This window comes from Danio rerio, chromosome 6, assembly GCF_052040795.2.
Source record: "Danio rerio strain M-AB ecotype USA chromosome 6, GRCz13ab, whole genome shotgun sequence".
In the NCBI taxonomy this organism is placed as follows: Eukaryota; Metazoa; Chordata; class Actinopteri; order Cypriniformes; family Danionidae; genus Danio; species Danio rerio.
This window is the reverse complement of record NC_141026.1, coordinates 20,871,991-20,894,429: the sequence shown is the minus strand read 5'-3', so window position 1 is coordinate 20,894,429 and position 22,439 is coordinate 20,871,991. Positions and strand designations below refer to the sequence as shown.

The window sequence follows — 22,439 nt, the reverse complement described above, 5'->3', positions numbered from 1 at the left end:
GTGACCAGTTATGAAAATTAATTGAGGTGTCGCGGACCTCTTTTCCAGCGCTCTATGCGCGGATATAACCGAGGACGCGCAGTTGCTGAGGGAGGGAGGGAGGTGTCGCGGACTGGCGGACACCGCCCTCTCTATTTTGCCGCCCTATGCGTGGATATAACTGAGGACACGCGGGTGCTGAGGGAGGGAGGTTCGCGGACACTGCGCTCTTTATTCTGCCGCCTTATCCGCGGATATAACTAAGGATGCGCAAGTGCTGAGGGAGGGAAGTGTCGTGGACACTTCGCTCTTTATTCTGCCACCCTATACGCGGATATAACTGAGGACGCGCGGGTGTCACGGACCTCAATTCTGCCGCCCTATGTGCGAATATAACTGAGGACACGCGGGTGCTGATGGAAGTGACACTGACACATGCCGCCCTCTCTATTCTATCGTCTATGCGCGAATATATCTGAGGACGCGGGGGAGGTGTCGCAAACATAACTGAGGGCGCAGGTGGTAAGGGAGGTGTCGCAGACGCCGCCCTCTCTATACTGCCGCCCTAGGTGGCCGCCTAGGTCGCCTCTATGGATGCGCCGGCCCTGGCTGCAGGGGGTGCTATTGGTGAAAGGAGAGTGATTAAATCAATATCCGTACCTGATAGGATTTGGTTGCATGCGGCGTTGGAGATGGGTGAAAGCTCCATGGCGAGTGCATTGTGCAGCGGAGGAAGGGGAGTGGCGGTGTTAAGAGTGAAAGGAGGACGTGCACAAGAACCTTGTGACTATAGTGCTGGATACTGGGCTGGGATGTTGCTGGGGTGAGCTGTGGGGAGAGAAAAAGAAGGGTGGGTAATAGCAGGGTTTTGAGAAGGAAAAGGCAAGATAGAACACATAGGACCTGGGGCAGGGGTTTGAGACAGAAAAGGGAAGTTTTGGTTGCTAGAAGGAGCGAAAGTCGGAGGGTGAGCTAGAACGTTTGAAGTGGAAGGGAAATGAGGGCTGTTAGTAGAGCTAGGTTTTGATTTTCTCTTTCCTGCTGTCGGTTGAGGGTAGGGTGTGAAAAGAAAGCTGCTTTTTTTGGATGGCTGGTCTGGCTGAGGGGCTTGCGGAATGATGAGAATCTGATGTAGCTTTGTCGTAGAGTTTGATGAGTTCCGGTTTGTTTAAGGATCTGGGAGCGTGAATACCAAGTTCGGAGAGGAGTTTTCGGAGCTCGATGACGGTGAATCTTCTCGGCGGGTGGATGGAGGATGTGGCAGACACGTAAGATGAGGTGGGTGAGTTATTATTTCTTCGTGAAAAGTGTCGTGAAAGTCTGGTGTATGAGCGGGTGATGCGACTGCCTCTCTCTGTGGCCTCTGCGGTTGGGAGCTCGGCGGAGCTGATAGTTGTGGGGCTGCGGTCGGAGGGTCGAGAAGAGTAGGGCTGTTTGTAGGGTTCTTTGTTTGAGGATTGAAAGTGATGTTGATGTTATTGTTGTTGTTGTCCATTTCTTCTTGATTGGGTTGGGATTTGTTATTGAAAGGACTGGAGCTGAAGATGTTGGTGGAGCTGGTGAAGCTTGAAATCGTTGTAAAGTTAGTTGGAGGATGAGTGGATACATTTCTTGTTTTGCTAGGTAGTTGTTTCATAGTGGTCAGGCTATGAGATATGAGCGGTCTTCAAGACGAAGATAGTTGTAAGTGGAAAAGGAGGAGATATATATAGGAACTAGGGATCCTTGATTGAAGGATCGTGATTAGCTAATATGAGCCAGCTGGTTTAATCATGCAAACCACAGTTTGCTATTTTCTGGCAGCACATGGCTAAACTGTGCAGAGGACTGAATTTGATTTCCTTTGTTTTCCTGTGTGCATATTTGACCATGTAAGTGGCTTTTGTATGATTTAAGTTTACTTAAGTGCTCATATGTTTCATGTTTACCGTATTTTCTCTTTAGATATGTACTTTGCTGTTAGACTAAATCATTGTATTTCTGTTATTTCCTTACTGACTTTAGACACATTGTATTTCTGTTATTTCCTTGCAGAAAACCACACACACTCACCGACACAGACACACACAAACACACACATGCATACCTTTCCTCCTGAGTACAAATCCTTGCCAATGCTAATAAACACAACTAAATGGAGTGACTAGACTGGACCTCTGTTCTTACGACTGCACCACTGGCTTCAAGCTAGCTACCTAAACAGTTACCTACTACCCTCCTTTTCATGGTCCTTCGAGCTGGAGCTCATTAGCCGCATTTCCACTATCGGGCCAGTGCGAGCCAGGGCTTTAATCGGGCCGGGCCAATAGCCCGCGAGGTTGAGAAATGAGGCCGAAATCATGTCGCGTTTCCTCTGTCGGGCTAAAAGCTCACAGCGCGTCACGCAAACACCGCCCACAGAACGTCCCCGAATCAAACGTCACACAACCCGCCCACTCCAGCGGGAATGAGGCAGATAAAGCAGACCATAGAATCATCACGAAACGAAACCATTAAAATGAAGACAACCGAAACAAACAAATGACACGTTACTGTACAGCAGAACATGAAATGTCTATACGCACAGACCTGTGTATTTCCATTCATTACATTTGTTTACTCGCCGACCGACTGTTGGCATTGTGCATTGCTCTCGCCACTAACGGACCCATCACAGAGAGCGCACCCGTCCATAGTATAAAGCCACAGAAATTCTCCTTTATAACTCGATATAGCGCGTCTTAAGTATTTCCGACACAAGAAGAGCGAGTAGCCTAATAAAATATAGCCATATTTGTTGCGCTCAGCAGCTATTTACTGAAGCTCTTCATTTAAAGTTTAATTTATAAATTTAACCACATCATATAAAAACATAAACAGTTGTTTGAGTATATAGAACACATTTTGTGTATGGGCTTTCCCCCAATGCGATTAAAGCAGCGAGCGCTGCGAAGGAATGAGTGACAGAAAAAAAGGTAGGCTAGATTCTGCATTCACTCACCCAAATATTGCTCTGTTTGCTTTGTTAACCTTCTCCGGTGTTTATTGTTTTTAGAAAATATCTAAAATCTTTTTTTTCAGATAGGTCTTTGTAAATTGAAAATTAGGCTATATGTGGCTTTAAAACGGTTTGATTTATGTATTGTATATAGGCTACCTACATTGTTATAGCTAGCTTTTGTTTTTTTTATATTGGTTTATTTATTTAATGTGATTTTATATATAGCCGATATTTGTAATTCTTAAAATTATATTTCAATATAGCTGAGAGAACATTTTGTCCTCTTTCAAGTGTGCTTGCATGAGAAGCAGAAGCTCCTGTGGTTTTTTGTATATGTATGTGTGTGTCAGAAATATGAGGCCATGGTCTGGTTTCAGTTTTGCAGGTGTTAGAAGTCTGAGGCCATGGTCTGGTTTCAGTTTTGCAGCTGCACCCACGCTGGAAAATTCCACTGTGCTCAGATATGAAATATGCTGATTCATGTTTAGTCAAAATGCTGTATGACTTGCCCATATATGGAGCGCCTTTATGCTCTTAGCCCTTGTGTATAAATACCCCTGCCCATCCTGTATTTGTCAGACTGCAGAATAAACCATTCTAACTACAGTTTGGTCTCTTCTCCTGTCTCCAAGTCGACTTGCTGAACCACGCTGAATCTAGTGCCTAATATAGGGGAATCTTACAATAGCTTAGGCTATTTTATCAAGAAATGACACTATTGTTTAAAGTCTACGAAAGTGGGCACGTAATTTGATAAGTTTTATGTCTTTCTGTTGTATTTAGGCTATATTGTGTATTATCTCAATATCTGCCCGCTCGCGGCATAACAGAGCTGTGAAGGAGCGCTCTTGCCCTGTCTCACACACAAATACAGGCATTTAAACGCGCACAAACACACCTTTTAAACTTGACAAAAACTCTCGAAAACCTTTATTGTCTGCTGTGTTTTTAATATGGTGTAAAGCTTATTATGTGTTATTGAAACATAAAGGAGGACGCAGCAAAGAACGTCACTATAAATTAAAACTACTTTATTATTTTATGCAGCAGCCTTACATTTAAAAGGGAAACATAGGGGTGATCATAAGCAAAAAAGACCACAGACTATAAGGCTAGATGTTTTCTTTGCCTTATTTATTTATTTGTTTGGCGCATGTACTCATGTGCGATCAGAAAACTGCCCGCCTCTCCTTTCACTCCGCCCCGAAGCCCCAGCTGGCCCTCCTTGGCCCAAGGTATTCGGCGGGCCGAAAAAGGCCGGCCGCTGGCCCCAAGAAAGCCCCGCTTTGGCCCGATTAAGCCCCGAAAGTGACAGTGGAAACGCCACTGGCCTTGGCTCACCCTGGCTCGCTCGCTTTAGACGCGGCTATTGATGATCAGTGCATATGTCTAGTCACTCCCTGCCCTCATTGTCTCAGCATGAGCGTCCACGCCACCAGATTCAGCTCCCTGCACGTTATGATGCTTTCATCCTGCAATATCATCAGCAGCCACGCTCTACAGCAGAAACCCTGCAAACTCTTAATTCAACGGATATGCCTGGCACTGGCCCTCACTACCAACCTTGGACGAAAGTGGAATCTGAGGATGGTTTAGATGAGCCAGACCAACCTATGGAGGACAAACAGGAGCATGCTCGACACTCTACAAGCTCTCACTCACTCAACCTATCTGAGGGAGCACAAACCCCTGATTCTGAACACCCCTTTGCATCCCCAATGGGTCCGGTTTCTGATACTCAGACCACCCTGTTACAGCAGTTAATAAAGGAAGTTAGAAATCAGGGTAGATTAATACAGCATTACATGCTTAAAACTAGTACCCTTCCACCTCCGCAACAGCTTCAATTTCTTTCAAGCCATGCACCTCCTACCTCATCCAGGTTGCAGTCGTGGCAGCATATGCATCCTCCTGGTTATAATGAATTGCCTGCTGCACGCCAGAACCCTCTCCCAGTGGTACCACAACAGGCCTGTCAGACTACAGGTAACCATAGTGCCCCTCCTTATCAAATACAACAGTATTCGTCTCCACCACCTGTAAGCCGGGCCTTTACCCAATCTGTGCCACAGCTCTTGCAGCTCATGCATCCTTTCAGTCATGGTCAGTTTCCTGCTACATATTATGGATCAGCCTTGTATAACTCAATGTACCCAGCCCCTACACTGCCAAATCAACCACTGCCTGGTGCTACATTTTACTCTTCTCAGCCAACAAGTAATGTGTAGCCTCACCATCTCACATTTGCACCCCCTATAAGTCCGCTAGTTCCTCTAGCTGCCCCCCTGTCAAACTATAGGAGGGCAAAAGGTCCTACTTTCCCTGATCTCACTAGAGAAGATGAAAGTCAGTATTTGATGTTAAAGATGGCCCTATCTAACTTGTTGGATCCAGGAGAGTCAGAGAAGTATAAATATCACATCTTATTGGATCATCTGAAGGTGGACCAGGCGAGAAGACTTGCATTGGCTTATGTTTATGCCCCAGATCCTTATACTCAAGCTATACGGGCCCTAGATGAGCATTATGGTCAACCTAGAAAACTCGCTTTGAAGGAGCTCAGAGCTATAATGGAGATGCCTGCTATTCACATAGGAGATGGTAGAGGCTTAGACAAATTTTCACTTAGAGCTCAGGCACTAGTTGGCCTCCTTCAGTCTATGGGCTCTGAAGGTCTAGCTGAACTTACTTGTGGTTCACATGTTGAGCAACTTCTAGAGAAGCTTCCTCATGAGCAGTTCTGCCAATTCAAGAGAAGCATGAGTTTGAAAAGATGTCCGCCAGAAGCCTCACTTTCCTCATCCTTTGAGAAATACCACTGTACTACTGCATGGTTCCAAAACCCTCTCACATGTGACATCCTTTAAAACCCAGTCTAAAACCCTAACACTTCAGCTGAACACTGTCCAGTGTGTGCCTATTGTAACTCTGCTGAGCATCATGTTAGCAAATGTGATGATTTCCTCTACCTTACCAAAGACCAGAGAATTAACTGGATTAAGGAACAGCGATGTGCACGGAAGCACTATGCAACCCAATGTGACCTGAAGGGATGCTGCAGCCAGTGTAATGGAAAACACTTACAGATACTATGCACCATTAACCAAAGGCAAGTGCAGAAACTTTATCTTGATCATCCTAGTGATTGCAATAAAGTCCTACTGAAGGTAGTTAAAGTGACATTTACTCAACCTATCTGAGGGAGCACAGTATAGTTATGACCCGTCTTGATAGCTGTAAAAGGCGGCTCCTTCAAAACCCACAACGAGCAGAGACTTATACCAGAGAGATCCAAAACCTAATTGATGCTGGGTGTGTCAAGAAGTTGCCCTCCTCTGAAGTGGAGAATGCCTCTGAGTCCTGGTACATACCCCACCTTGTGCATCACAACGGTAAAAAAAGCATTGTATTTGATTGTTCCTTTTCCTACCGAAATCAGTGTCTGAATTCACAGTTACTTCCTGGCCCCATCCTTGGGCCTTCCCTCCTTGGAGTTCTACTTCATTTCAGGCAGTATAAAACAGCAATAAGTGGAGACATTAAATCAATGTTCCACCTGTGACGGTTAAAAAACAAGAGGTGGAACCCAATTGCGAGTAAAAGTCTTTAATGCTGATCTTTAGACAAAAACAGGAAAATGGTGAGTGGCTGGAAGTATTGGAACAGGTAGAAATAATTATAGAAATGGTCTGGTTCGGCCGCGCCGATCAAATGTTCATAATACTCATCAACAGAGCAGATCAAACATTCGTCGTAGAAGAAACAGGGATGTCTCCGATGTACTCATCAACAGAGCAGATCAAACATTCATCGTAGAAGAAACAGGGATCATCAGAGACAGCAACAAGGAACTCAACCAAACCACTCACCACCAGCGATATCAGCGAGAGGAGCCTGACAAAAACACAAAGGACCGTGAGCAAACAGCGAACTAACAAGGTAAGACAAGAACGCTGAACATTTATAGGCACATAAATGCGCTGCACCTGCAGCGCGCTGATTATCAGCTGAGCGGTGCTACGCAACAGTTCCGGTGACAATGATCATGTGACCGCTCAGCTGATGACATGAAAACAAACACCCACTGACAGCCACGCGACTCCCACACAAACACAGAGAGAAAAACACACATACTTAGAAACACATACCATGATAATGAACTGTCACACAACGCAGAAACTTCAAATAAGGAGCAGATGGATCCACAACCGTGATACCACCAGGTACGCCTAATACCTCAGGATAAACCTCTTCTGCGATTCCTCTGGCGTGACCTGGATTGTAAAGCACCTCCAATTGTCTATGAATGGCAAGTTCTCCCCTTTGGCACGACCTCAAGCCCTTGCTGTGCTATTTACATCCTCCAAAAGATCATCGAAGATGCACAAGCAGCTGAGTGCATTAGCCGTTCCATACACAATTGCTTTTATGTGGATAACTGCCTGCAAAGTCTACCCACCCCAGAGGAAGCCAAAGAACTCCTTCAGAACCTATGCACTATCCTCTCCTCTGGTGGCTTTGAAATTAGAAAATGGGCCAGTAATGATCCTCAAGTCATCAGTGACCTACCTCCTGAAGCCAGGTCAGAACAAACGGAGCTCTGGTTATCACACCACCCATCTCTTGATCCCTCAGAATCCACATTATGCCTTTTCTGGAACTGCCACAAAGACATCCTCAGATACAGGCACAGAGCCATTGAACCTACTACCCCAACAATGCGTCATCTTTACAGAGTTTTTGCTAGCCAATATGATCCTCTTGGCTATATCCTTTCTTGTACAACAAGAGCCAAAATTATTATGCAATTATGGGGAAAGACATTGGGATTGGGATGAGATTGGGATGATCCAAATCTTCCTCATAATCTCATGTAAGCTTGGCTTTCATGGGAAGGTGAATTACCTGCCCTTTCCACCATCACTTTACCTCGCTGGTTCACATGGTCTGTAGACCCCACCTCAGCCATCCACGAACTTCATGTCTTCTGTGATGCATCAGAGCAGTCCAACAGTGCAGTTGCTTACATGCGTACAGAAGATGATTAGCAGGTAAATGTGTCTTTCCTAAGGGCAAGGTCCCACATGGCCCCAAAAAATGGCTATCCATTCCACGACTTGAATTATGTGCTGCTCTGGTGCTCAGCTAGCTAATCTCCTGCAAACCGAACTCAACCTCCATATCAGGAAGACTACTTTGTGGACTAACTCTATGACCGTTCTCTGTTGGCTGGTCTCTGATTCTTGCCGCTACAAGATCTTTGTTGGAACCAGGGTAGCTGAGATTCAGGATCTCACTAAGGGCCAGGAGTGGCATTATGTGAATTCACAAAGTAACCCAGCGGATGACCTAACTAAAGGAAAGCTGCTAACTGATCTTGGCAGGCCCTGTAGGTGGAATCAAGGACCTGCCTCTCTGTTTCAACTATTAGAACTATGGCCCATTAACCCCAATGTAGATCAGTCTGATGACCCTGTAGAGCTGCGCAAGTCCAGTTTCTATAGTGCAGTATCAGTCCATACCCCTCTGTCCCTGACCTCAGTCAATTTGCCACTTTTCAAGACCTCTTTGACTGCACAGCTACCTTCCTTCAGGGGGCAGCAAATTCTCCATCAGCAGAAAACTACCATGATGCAGAGACTGCCATCCTAAGACAAGCCCAGATAGAATAATTTAAGGACGATTTGGCCTGCCTTCAAAACCAAAAGCCCCTTCTATCTTCAAGCCGTTTATTGTCCCTGAATTATATCCTACATTAGGACTCATTTGAGTAGGCGGAAGGCTACGTCAGAGTAGTGATCTACTTCCTGATGCCATTCACCCAATTGTCCTGGATCCTGCACATCCTATAACAAATCTCATAATTAAGAATTATGATAATCACTTACGCCATCCTGGAGCAGAAAGACTTTTTGCTGAGTTAAAGAGAAGGTTCTGGATCTTAAGGGTTCTTGAGATGGTACGTAAACATCAACATAAGTGCCCTAAATGCCAGCAGTTCCGTGCTCATCCTATTGTTCCCAGATTGGCTGATCTTCCTCCAGCCCGTGTATGCCTTTGCAAACCTCAATTCTACTCAACGGGGGTAGATTGCTTTGGGCCCTACACAGTAAAAATTGGCAGACAAGCTGAGAAAAGATGGGGAATAATTTTCAAATGTCTGACTACTAGATGATCTACTCTTTCACATGAACACAGATTCCTTCCTGATGGCACTCAGGCGTTTTGTTGCTCGTAGAGGGAAACCAGCCAAGCTGCTTTCAGACAGAGGAACCAACTTTATTGGAGGTAATAAAGTTATTGGAAGCCTATCATTCCCTAACCAATGACCTTCAGGCAACCCTGGCCAAACAGAGAATTACTTTCAAATTTAATCCTCCACATGCACCCTACTTTGGTGGAACTTGGGAACGTGAAATACGCTCCATCAAAATTGCCCTGGAAACCACCCTAGGTGCTCAAACGGTCAGTGAAGAGGTACTACGCACAGTCATGATTAAAAACGTAGGCATTCATCTGATGTTGCTGATCCTGAACCTGTGACCCCTAATTTGCTTCTCATGGGGCGGCACGATGCTTCCCTTCCTCTTGTAACATACCTGGACTCTGAACTGTGCATTCGCCATCAATGGCGTCATAGTCAAATCCTTTCTGATCATTTTTGGGCTCATTTGTTCAGAAATTACCTCCCCTCGCTTCAGTCCAGACGGAAGTATCGTACTGACCAGCCTAACTTATAAATTAACACTGTTGTTCTTATTCTTGATCCCGAACTTCCCCGATCTCAGTGGCCAGTAGGAAAGGTAATCTCCCTCCATCCCAGCAAGGATGGCCGTTATAGGATTGCTGATGTTCAGGTTAAGGACCGGATCTACACAAGGCCAATTGCCCGGCAGGTTCCTCTCCTGGCTTTACCTGATCCCCCATAGACTGTCGAATTTGCATTACAAATTTGGGGGCGGCTGTTGAGAAGTTTTGTTCTGTTGGACTTCAAAGGGTCCAGTGCATGTTCAAAAATGGGTTCAGAGTCAGTCAGTCAAAAATTATACGTTTTATTTGCTCAAGCAGGAAAGAAACCAAAAGCAATACACTGCGCAGGAGAGGTTCAACTCTGAACTCTCTTTCAGAGACACATCCTTTTTATACCACAGTTGTTTGTCTTCCGTGCATCTTCACTCAGTTTAAACTTTTAAGGCAAATGTCTCCTTATAGCACACACACGGCTCATACATCTTGTCCTTTCTCAGAACTCTTTGCCCTTTCTATGCACCCTTGCGACACTTCTCTATTTTGTGCATACGATTTGCAGCACTCAGCAGTTTGCAACACTTCTGACAGTTTCACAATAATTAACACTTTCTAGGTTAATTGATAAAGCATGGAAAACATGTAAAAATTTTATTTCAACTGAAAAACACCACAGTTCCTAAACTGCCAATTTGGTGTCACACCCCTGCTCAGATTATGGTACACTCCAATCTCCTTATTCAATCTCTGGCCAATCAGGACTGCCTGAAGGGCTATATTAACTGCACCTATGCCCACAGTTTGCTATTTTCTGGCAGCACATGGCTGAACTGTGCAGAGAACTGAATTTGATTTCATTTGTTTTCCTGTGTGCGTATTTGACCATGTAAGTGGCTTTTGTATGATTTAAGTTTACTTTAGTGCTCATATGTTTCATGTTTACCATATTTTCTGTTTAGATATGTACTTTGCTGGTAGACTGAATCATTGCATTTCTGTTATTTCCTTACTGACTACTGACACATTGTATTTCTGTTATTTCCTTGCAGAAAACCACACACACTCACCGACACAGACACGCACAAACACACACACATGCATACCTTTCCTCCTGAGTACAAATCCTTGCCAATGCTAATAAACACAAGTAAATAGAGTGACTAGACTGAACCTCTGTTCTTACCGACAGCAACACTGGCTTCAAGCTAGCTACCTAAACAGTTACCTCCTAGCCTCCTTTTCAACCATATTGGTCAAAATGACTGCATGCATGTCTGATACCTTTTGCTGACTTTAAATATGTGTGCATTTTTTGCCTAGCAACTTCCTGCTAACATAAACAAATCTTTCTGATAGCAAAAACATAAATTTACTTCAGATATCTTTTAAAACAGCATATTCTGTGCTGCGAAATAGCTCCTGTTTGAAAGTGAAAATGAAAGCCAAGAACTTTGCGTGTTCTAGTATCTTAACTACATATTTATAGGCTGCATAACCAAAAAATAATGTTTTTGGGGTAATGGTGTCATTAAATATGATGCCAGACATCCAAAGCTTAATTTTATTATCTCAATAGAAGCTTTGAATGTAAATATGATGCGACAATATGGCGTTTTGTATGAGAACGGTCAGAATGACCAGTATGGTAATTCTTATAGTTACAGAATTCTACAGTAGTTTCACTGTTAATATATCCTACTCTCATGTAGGGCTGGAGGATTTTATCGATTCTGCGATATAAATTGATTTTTTTTTCAAAGAAAGTATTGATTTTTTTAGCCGTGAGTATCGATACAACAGCCCCTTCAAATCCCCCGTGTTGTTTACCCCCGTTCGCGTTGCAGGAAGAGCGATTTGGTCAGCCAGTCACTAGTGTTGCGGTAGAGCAAGTTACCTGTACTAACTTTACACAGACGCAGATGTCTACCTCTTCCTGGTTACCAAGGAAGAGCGTGGATATTCAGATAATGGTGGCGAATATTAATCCAGCACCTGCCTGCTTAAAATCAGATGTGTGGGAGCACTTTGGTTTTAAAAAAAGAAGGAAAGCAACGACTTAGATAAAAGCATCGCACTTTGTAAGCTATGTGGCACTAACGTTAAATATTCCGGCAATACCACAAATTTACGAGCGCACCTAAAACGTCACCACCCGGACAAGTTAATGCTTACGAGGGAGGACCCAAAGCAGCAGCGGCCGCCTGACCCAAAACAAACTACGCTGGACATTAGGGATGTAACGGTATCAGAATTTCACGGTACGGTAATACCTCGGTATGAATGGCACGGTACGGTATTTATTGAATCATTTACAGGAAAAACAAAACTAATGAAAATACCCAAAAAAAGTGCCAAAAGTGTCAATGACATACAAATTAGCCATCTATCTGTAAACTTTGAAACAGGAACTTCAATTTTTCAATTTTAATAACAAAAAATTATTAAACCATGTAAAAAAATAAAGTTTCAATTTAGAATTGTTGAAAACTCATCGCATTCAACATTTAATCACTCACTCACTCACTTAGATAGAGATGGGTTTTAAGGAAAATTATCATATAAATATAATCTGGTAAAAGCTGGTATCTCTGGGCATTTACAATGTCCCCTGCAACAAAAAAACCCCCTCTCATTTGGGACTGAGGTTTCTGGGACAGAGATATGACTTGGCCCAGGTTGACAGCAGTGGGTAAGATTGTGCATTGTTTTTCCTCCACTTGAGAGGAAAAGTCATGAGTGAGATAGAGGTCTCTTTGCGGTACAAGTCAATGTCTGCATCAATCTGAACAGTGTGCTGTGTTTCTGCAGTCCCCATGACTGTTATTAGGCGTATTTCCCAACTTGCAGGCACATGCACACATAGGGCTCAACATGTTCAGTGCACATGCCCTTTTTAGTCTTAGATAGAAAGTGCCCTTCCAAAATGATCAAAAGTGCAGTGACAACAACAACACCCCCAGAGAAACTGAAATGCTTCCACACATCCGATTTAAAACCCGCTTTAGGTTCGATCATTTCCAGCTCTTTTTCATTCCCACTACAAGCAGCACACTCCATTTCCGCATTACTGGATCTGTAGCGACAACAGACCGCAAAGGATGATGGCCACGCCTGGGCTGATGGGAATTGTAGTTTCCGCTACCTCCCGTTCGCTTCATTCGCCTGAGCAAATTTTCTCAGAAGACCTATAGTTTTACCAAGTCATGCGACTACGGTGATATTGAAAAAAATTGCTATTGCGGTATGACGGTATTTACAATACCGTTACATCCCTACTGCTCATTGATGGATTGTTGTCCCCACAAGTTTCCATCTGCCTCACCAAGGTCGCAGAAAATTACAGAATCCATTGCCTACTTTATTTGTCAGGATTTGAGACCGTATTCAGTGGTGGAAAACCCCGGCTTTAGGCGCATGGTGAACGCAATGGAGCCCTACTATCCTATTCCAACCCGCGAACACCTCAGCAGATGCTATGTTATATAGCATTTATATACTATATATCAGGGATCTGGAACCTTTTTTCCGCAAAGAGAAATTTCAGATTTTTTGAAATTTCAAGGTTTGCATTCCCCGGCTGTACGCACAGACAAGGGCACATGTTAAAGCCTCCCTGGCCAGCGCGGAGAGAGTTGCCCTGACGTGCGATGGCTGGACCTTGCGCACAACTGAAGCATATATCACCATCATGGCCCACTTTATCAACGAGCCCTGACGTGCGAAGGCTGGACCTTGCGCACAACTGAAGCATATATCACCATCATGGCCCACTTTATCAACGAGGAATGGGAGCTCATTACGTATGTTTTGCAAACCAGGGACATGCCCGAGAGCCACACTGAAAACAACCTGGCAGAAAATATGAGTGGGGAATCGCAGAAAAGGATCCGGTAATCATCACTGACAATGCGTCAAATATGACAATTGCAGCTGAGAAGGCAGCATTACACTTCATGTCAAATGTTATGCTCATACGCTAAATCTAGCTGCTAACGTGCCCTCAAAATCACAGCAGTTACACGGCTGCTGGGAAGGGTGAGACGCATTGTTAGTTTCTTCAGACGGAGCACCACAGCCAACCACATGCTGAAAGAGAAACAGAGGCTTCTACAACTACCAGAGCACAAGTTGATGACGGATGTAGTTACCAGGTTAGTATGTGGTTACTTTTCAGTAGTTTTTGTTTTTTTATTAATTATTAATTACATTATTATTAAATTTGTTTAGTCTTTTATGTAAAGCATCCGCGCTGTCTATAAATAAAATATAAATAAAGTATATTTCTTTTATTTAACTACAGATGGAATAGTGTACATGACATGCTGGAAAGATTCCTGGAGCAACAACCGGCCATCTGCACAACCCTGCTCTCGAGTGAAGTCAGAAAGACTGAGAAAGATCTGTGCACACTGACTGAGTCGGACGTGACAACAGCAGAAGAAGTAGTCAGCGCTTTAAAGCCCATGAAAGAGGCTACACAGTACATGTCCAAGGAAAAGACCCCCACACTGTCAGTCGTCGCACCCCTCCAGGACACACTGATCAACGGCCTGATACCGATCGAAGGTGAATCTACAGTCATAAAAGAGATGAAGGCTGCCATGGCTGGGGATCTTCAGAAGAGGTACATTGACCTTAAGGCAACTCTCCATGCATGTTCAGCGATGGATCCTAGTTAAATCTAGGATCCAAAGTCTTCCCTTTCTGACTGAAGATGAAAGACAGGAAGTTTATGATGGACTGATTGCAGAGGCTGCAAGACATGGCATGCAGCCATCAGAGGTATGGCAATGGTACTGCTAGTTTAAAAGGCAAATCCTACATCATTTTAAAATAGATAAGTATTAAATAGTTTTAAAAGCATAATTAAATACTATAATGTTAACAGGTTTAAAGGCATATTTAATATAGTAATTAAAAGATGTATACAATAAAACTCATGAATTTAATTTCATTCAGTCACTTTGGAGTGTGGATGAAGAGGGCACAGCAAATGCTCATGCTGATGATGAGGGTATGGCATCTAAAAAAGATGATTAAGACGCTGTGGATGAAGGAGAGCAATTCATGGAAGGAGTGAGCAGTCAAGGTCAGTAGTATTACCCATTGTTATCCAGTGAAGCACACTGTGTTGTCTGAACTTCTGTGTAGGAATTATGGAATGTGCTTAACTATAAATATATAAATATAATATATAAATATAAGTAATATTTTATTTTTATTTTTTTTAATTTATTTGAAGGTTGGAATCCAAGGCCGTCTTGTCCACTGGCTGCCCTTCTTGGTGAACAATACGGTGGTGGTGCAGCACAAACCAAGAAAAATACCCAAGAGGACGAGGGCAAGGAGCAGATGACACGCTACAAGGAGGCGGACCTCCTGGAAGTGAAAGAAGATCCACTGGTCTGGTGGAAGGAGCACCAGTGTCAGTATCCACTATTGTCACAACTAGCTAAAAGGTACCTCTGTATCCCTAGCACCAGTGTTTCCTCTGAGAGGGTCTTTCCCCTTCCGAATCATCACTGCTTAGAGAAGTGCACTTCTCCCAGAGCATGTGGATCAAATTATATTCCTGAACAAAAATCTGAAGATAATGTAGATCACTTGGTCTGCAGTTATGTGGAGAGTTGAGTTTGTTTAGTGTTCACTTGAGGCCTTAAGCTACTTTGCTAAGATGGGTACAATTTCATTCAACTTGAATTTTTGTCTGGCTGCCACGGTTTATTTTTTTTGCTGGCTAGACTGGCTACCTCACATATATGTAGGCTTACAGGCCTTAAAATACTCCACTAAGTTTTAAGTTAAATGTTCTTAGTGATTTAAAATTATTTGATTTTTTGGAGAAGCCATGGTACTACTATGTTTACTTTCATGGCAGCTAGACTTGCTACCTCATGTTTTTTGTCAAGCTAAAAAGATGTCAAAGAAACTGTTCAGAACAGAGAAGTAAAGAAACAAATTAGTACAAGCTCTGACGGTCTTTAATAAACTTTACATTCTTCAAAAGGAATTACAAAACCATTTTTTTTTACTAAATGAAACAACAGTTTTTAGTTGTCACCATTGTAAACAATACTCTTGCAATAAACTCTGTGTAAATGAATGTTTATCTATAAAATAAAGTCCTTGTATCTTTGTGATCCGATGGCATATGTACTATTCATTTTATTAGGCATTTAATATACTGGATAAATGTAAACAATCATATTATACTGTTACAAATGCTTCCTTTTTTAACTCACACATTTAATTTACATACTGTTACAAATGCTTCCTTTTTTAACTCACACATTTAATTTACATATATTAAGATTATGACAAAACATGAACATTAATATAAGAGCCAAAACATGAAATTCAATGCTAATATTTCTTTATACTAGTCTGCCTTTTTGTTTCATTTTGTTTCACATAGGCGCCACCATTTTGGCTCTAACTCACATTCTGTTTTCGCCATTTTGGCTCAACACTGCTACTTTTACCATCCATTCATCTTACGACGATTTCTTACTATAATTACAATTGTTCACACCTTAATCTTTTCAAACACACTCACAAACTCATTTTGTGTACATACTTGCTTATACTGCGATGTTCCCCTTCGGTTGGGGAACTTCAGTGCCATAAAGTGGAGTGATTGAAATCCACGAAATGGTAGGATTCGGTTCAGAAGCCGCTTGTCTGAAAGAGTATTGAACGGGCCAATGAAAGCAATGAATTGGCAGCGTAAGCTTGCACAGGTGTACTTCATTGCCAATTATCCCAGCATATAAGCACACCTGGAGCGAGCAAACGTCTGTACTGTCTGAGAGAGCTCGACAGTAAAATAGTGGTCCCACTGAAACTATTTCAGAGGCTCCTGGGGCATATGGCATCCGCAGCCGCTTCATGCCGCTCGGATTACTCTATATGAGACCACTTCAGCACTGGACACGCATGGCACGCGCACGCACACCGAGTCTCTGTTACTGCGCTGTGTCGCCGCGACCCCTTGTTCCTACAGGCCTGGGTGTCTCTAGAACAGGCGTCTAGTCTTGTTGTCGTTTCACCAGACGCTTCCAACACGGGCTGGGGGGATGTGCGTTGCGGGCATGCGGCTGCGGACCTGTGGAAAGGTAGCCAGTTGCATTGGCATATCGCCTGGAGCTGTTGGCAGTGTTCCTCGCTCTCCACCGTTTTTTTTCCGGTGCTGGAGAGGCAACACGTGCTGGTCAGGACGGACAGTACGGTGGCGGTGGCGTATATCAGCCGTATGGGGGGTATGCGCTCTCGCCGCATGTCTCAGCTCGCCCGCCGTCTGCTCCTCTGGAGTCATCCACGGCTGAAATCGCTGCACGCCATTCATATTCAGGCAAGCTCAACCGTGCAGCCGATGCGCTCTCAAGGCAGCCTTACATCCTGGAGAATGGAGACTCCGCCCCAAGTCTTTTCAGCTCCGAGTCCGAGATCGCTCATTGCCAGTTGTTCTTTCCCTGACCGAGTGCTCTTGGCACGGATGCATTGGCTTACAGCTGGCCTCGGGGCATGCGCAAATACGCGTTTCCCCCAGTGAGCCTGCTCGCGCAGTTACTGTGCAAGGTCAGGGAGGACGAGGAACAGGTTGCTGGTTGCGCCCCTCTGGCTCAACCGGACCTGGATGTCAGAGCTCTCCCTCGCGATAGCCCTCCCCTGGCAGTCCCTTCGAGAGAGCACCTACTCTCTCAGGGACAGGGCACCATCTGGCACCCTCGCCGATCTTTAGAGGTCCTTAGACGCGAGGAAGACTTAGGTAACCTCCGATTGCGGTGACTAATACTGTCACTCGGGCTAGAGCCCCCTCCCCGAGCGCGCCTATGCCCTGAAGTGGAGTCTATTCACTGATTGGTGTGTCTCTTGCAGAGAAGACCCCCGTAATTTGCCAGATCAGCGTTGTGCTTTCTTTACGCCGAGAGAAGCTGGAGAGCAGGCTGTCGCCCTCCACACTCAAGGTGACGCGGTGGCTGGCAGCACCGTGGGAACGCATAACCTCATCATCCGGTTCCTCAGGGGCACTAAGCGAATTAATCCACCCCGCCCCCTCTCATGCCCTCTTAGGATCTCGCCCTCGCTACCAGATCCCTTCGATCCTCGACTTAGTATCTTTCTGTCCCTGAAGACAGCTCTGCTGGTCGCGTTGATATCGATTAGAGGGTCGGGGACCCGGAGGCATTTTTCGGTCAGTGACTCGTGCCTGTAATTGGGCTGGCTTTCTCTCACGTCCTTAGACCCCGCCCGCGATATGTGCCCAATGTTCCTACCACTCCGTTTTAATACGAGGTAGTGAGCCTGCAAGCGCTGTCCTCGGAGGAGGCAGACCCAGCCCGTCTTTATTGTCCAGTTCGCGTTTTGCGTATTATCCGGACCGCACTCAGAGTTTAGATCATCTGAGCAGCTCTTCGTCTGTTATGGCGGTCGGCAGCAGGGAAGTGCCGTACCGAAATAAGTTCCCACTAGATTGTGGATGCCTTTCTTTCGCTATCAGAGCCGAGGTGAGCCGCGTCCCCCGAGAGTGCGTGCGCACTCCACTCGGAGCTTTGCATCCTCTCGAGCACGCGGCGCCTCTCTAACAGACATCTGTAGAGCTGCGGGCTGGGTGACACCCAACACATTTGCAAAGTTTTACAATCTGCGAGTGGAGCCGGTTTCCTCAAGGGTATTACGTAACCCTTGGTGATTGAGGAAACAATTCGGTAGGGTGTTGAAACACGCTTGCTGCGCCATTCTCCCTAACACGGAGGTACGTGCGCCTTTTTATCTGTCAGTAAAGTTCCCCGTCAGGTGAGCCCTGCAGATTCCTCCATGGCCCCCGGCACTGACTCAGCAGAGGAGTCACTTGCTGGCCCACTACGTTGTAGGTCTGCCCGCTGGTCAGCCCGCGTTTTGGGTAAAGGTGCCTGCTTTGCGTGATCCCCACTAGGCGATCCCATATGCTTATTCCGCCACGGTTAAGTCCCCCCCCCCCTTGGGCGGATCCGTGTCTTCCCTCTCCGCTAACCACTCTTTTGCTATGCGTACTCCCCCTTTTAGGGCTAGTCCATATGTAATTCTGCCATCTATCCCCCCTTGGGTGACGAATGGCCTCCGCAGCGTCCTCCCTATCGGGATTGCACGCTTCCCAACGTACTGTCGTATTTTCCTAGAATTATCTAGATGCTCACGACTTCCTAAAAAATATATCTAAATCCGTAAGACTTCTGTTGAAGTAGGATAAATTAGGGCCAGGGACACGTTGGAGGACCGCGCCTCCCATGATGTGGGTGCGTCACGCTTGCTTGACAATCCCCTCATCGGGGGCGTTGGTAAGGTGCAGTCATTATGGCGCTTTCCATACTTCTCCCATTTCGTGGATTTCAATCAATCCACTCTATGGCACTGAAGTTCCCCAACCGAAGGGGAACGTTCGAGGTTACAGAAGTAACCCTTCGTTCCCCGAGGAGGGGAACGGAAGTGCCATACTCCGTCGCCATAATGACTGTCCCTTAGCTGTTTGAAAGTCTCTTCAGCTTAAAAGGATGGCGTTTGCTCGCTCCAGGTGTGCTTATATGCTGGGATAATTGGCAATGAAGTACACCTGTGCAAGCTTACGCTGCCAATTCATTGCTTTCATTGGCCCGTTCAATACTCTTTCAGACAAGCGGCTTCTGAACCGAATCCTACCATTTCGTGGATTTCAATCAATCCACTCTATGGCACTTCCGTTCCCCTCCTTGGGGAACGAAGGGTTACTTCTGTAACCTCGAACGTTTCTTTGCACATTAGTTAACAGATTACACAAGTTAATTACTAGTTCACTAAAATCACACAAAACAACCAATTAATCACACAAGACTGCATAAATCTGCATTCACATGTGTAACGAAGCCATCATAACTCATTTAACTTAATTTTAAGTGTTTATACAAACTATATTTCTTTTACCTGCAGAGAAGTAAAGAAACACATCAGTACGAGGTCTTTAATGAACTCTAATCCGAGCTGCCCTGTTTAACGTCTTTTATGCATGTGCTGTACAGGATATACAAAAAATAACTTTGGGATTAGCCCAACAATACATTATAGTTAATGAATTCACAATAAATCCATTTATTCAGCAAAATTTTTGTAGGGGGGTCCCTTTTTTATTATTTATATATATGCACACATTGCATATTTATTGACCCTTTACATGTACATCACTCCAACATTATGTGTTACTAACAGTTGTAAACTTTTTATTGATATTTTTTAAATTTTTAAATCTGCAAATTTTCTCCCTGTTATGTAATGTAATGTCTTAAAGGATCTGAAAGGGATGTGTAAATGGTTTTTACTGATTCGAGATGCAGTAAAATCATTAGTCACTGCTTTGTAATAAACCCATAAATGTTAGTAACACATCAGTTATAATGTTGGGTTAGTGGTATAAGTAGGGTTGTGCCGATAGACGATAGTATTGTGTATCGACGATATCGTCGAAAGCTGAAACTTATGACGATTTTAAAGACAACATTTAGCTTGCTTCGCACTAATATTACATGTTTTAATTGCATTATTGAATAATATGAGTAGTATTGTTATTTTTAATCATCATCATTAATAATAAATTAACTATGAATAATATGAATGCTTCAGCTGTTTACATCAACATTACCTGACTGACACTTTTGGACAAAAATAAATTATTTTGATTGCTCTCTTGGGTTCTCTCTGTCTCAGCAGCAGCAGTTGAAGCGCAAGCTGCAAGTGAGGGTTAGAATTATTATCCAAGATCAAACGTTATGCAAATGCAATAGGTTAATAAATGAGTTTAAAAGTCAGCCGAAAGGTAATTGAATATGCTTAGATATTTGTTTAATTATAATGATAATAATAATATTATAATAATTGCCGTGCCCCCATGCGATAGTGTCGTGTATCGCAATCTCACAGGGGGGCAATATGATGATCTGAAAATTTCGTATATAGCCCAAAACTAGTGTTAAGTCAGCATAGAGTTTATAAATGTAACACGTTGAAGTAGTATACATTTTACAGTAAGGTTCCTATATCCCTCAACTGATGCTTTGCTAGGTATCAGTCATATTAGAAAATATTCTTCAAACAAGAAAAACATGCAAGTTGAAGATTGTGAAGTGTTGAGCCTGAGCTATTGTTCATTATATGATCACGTTAACTGCATAAAGTAACACATGTATAAGTTTACGTTAACAGCGATTTAGTATTATGGAATAAATGTGTTGTTTATTGTTTAGTCATGTCATTTAATCAAAGAACAAATAAATTAGTATATGTGAAAGTAAACATTAGATGTTAATGTAAAGAGATACAACAATGAGAAACTTTTTAACTGATGCGTATGTTTATTTAACAGTAATATTACTGTAACATGTAACATTTATTAACGCTTAACATATGTGTTGTTTACGGTAAATTCGTGTTAATGTATTAATTGACATTATCTAATGCAATCTTCCTGTAAATGTTACCCTATTTAATCTCATGAATAAGTTAATTTACTGTCAACAAACTAGCGGTCGCTAAACTGTTCATCTCAAAACACACGGTAGCATCTGTCTCACAGAGAGCAAAATCATGCCCGCATGTGGCTGAGTGCTGTCTGATTGCGCATGTCCGGCTGAGATTGCATCACTCTGAATGTGCATGTCTGGTTGAGATTGCACCAGTCTGAGACTGCCTCCCATAAAAAGCCCATAGATAAAAAGTATGTTAACACGGACCACTCTATCTGTTTATGTGTCTGTGTTCATTGCTGATTTATGCAGCACAAGGAAATATTGGCACAGAGACAGGCTGCTGAAGCTGCTGTAGTTGCTGTGCCAGGAACTGTACAGACAATGCAGTGCCAGGTGCAAGAGACCTGCAATAGGAATTGCAGCAGGTTTACTTGTGCAACACGTCAGAAATTCACCTGTGCCAAATGCAGGGAAGATGGACACTGAGTCTGCAAACACGGAAAAGTTTGAAATACTTTTAAAAATATAACCGACTTGTGTATCCATATATTGTGAATGTGTGTCTTTTGTATAAATATGGCAGGCATATCTGAACAAACACAAAGGTTCAGCCTGCCCTCGTTTAAGCTAAAAAATCCAAATGTGCCAGGCTTCACAGGTAATGAGTGTGTTTGCACAACAAAAGCAGGTGAACAATGGAGCTGAAGGCCTGTGCAAATCTCAGCAGGGGCGCTAGTAGGTGTTACAGTAGGTCCAGGGAGTTTATGCAAATTTGCGCATGTTTAGTAACGTTTAGTAAGTAGTAATCTAGTCTTAATAAGCCATTCATATATCCCTTCCACAATTTACAGAAAACTCTGAATTAGAATAAAAGTAACATCCCTTTTTTTAAATCTAAAATAAAAATGATGTCCAACCAACACAAAATATTTTTTTTTTCAAGCTTACTGGCTTCCAGAGGTTGAGAAAATTGACATGTTAAATGGGGAGTATTTATCAACTAAAATTACAGGCTAATAAAAAACTTGGAGCATATAATGTTTAACCATAATATAAAATTTACATAAAAGGTCATTTGTGTGCTTAAAGTCCATACTGACCATTAGTGAGACTAATGCTGTCGATTAATAAACCTGAAACACATGTGGTTGTTTTTCAAGCTGCATCGGCCAGCCCACTGGTTGTTCTCCAAATGCCCTTATGCTATTTTCATGCTACACGCAATAGTGATATGGCATCTGTAGTGTCTCAAGTCAGACAAA

General features: G+C 43.6%; 1 long non-coding RNA gene and 1 pseudogene across 1 annotated transcript in view; one reads left to right on the top strand and one right to left on the bottom strand.

The window, feature by feature from the left end:
* Window positions 1-22,439, bottom strand: part of LOC147843488 (uncharacterized) — a 143,088-nt gene that overhangs the window by 47,526 nt on the left and 73,123 nt on the right. The gene's annotated exons all lie outside the window — the stretch shown is intronic.
* On the top strand, window positions 14,686-15,305 carry LOC147843489 (E3 SUMO-protein ligase ZBED1-like; annotated as a pseudogene).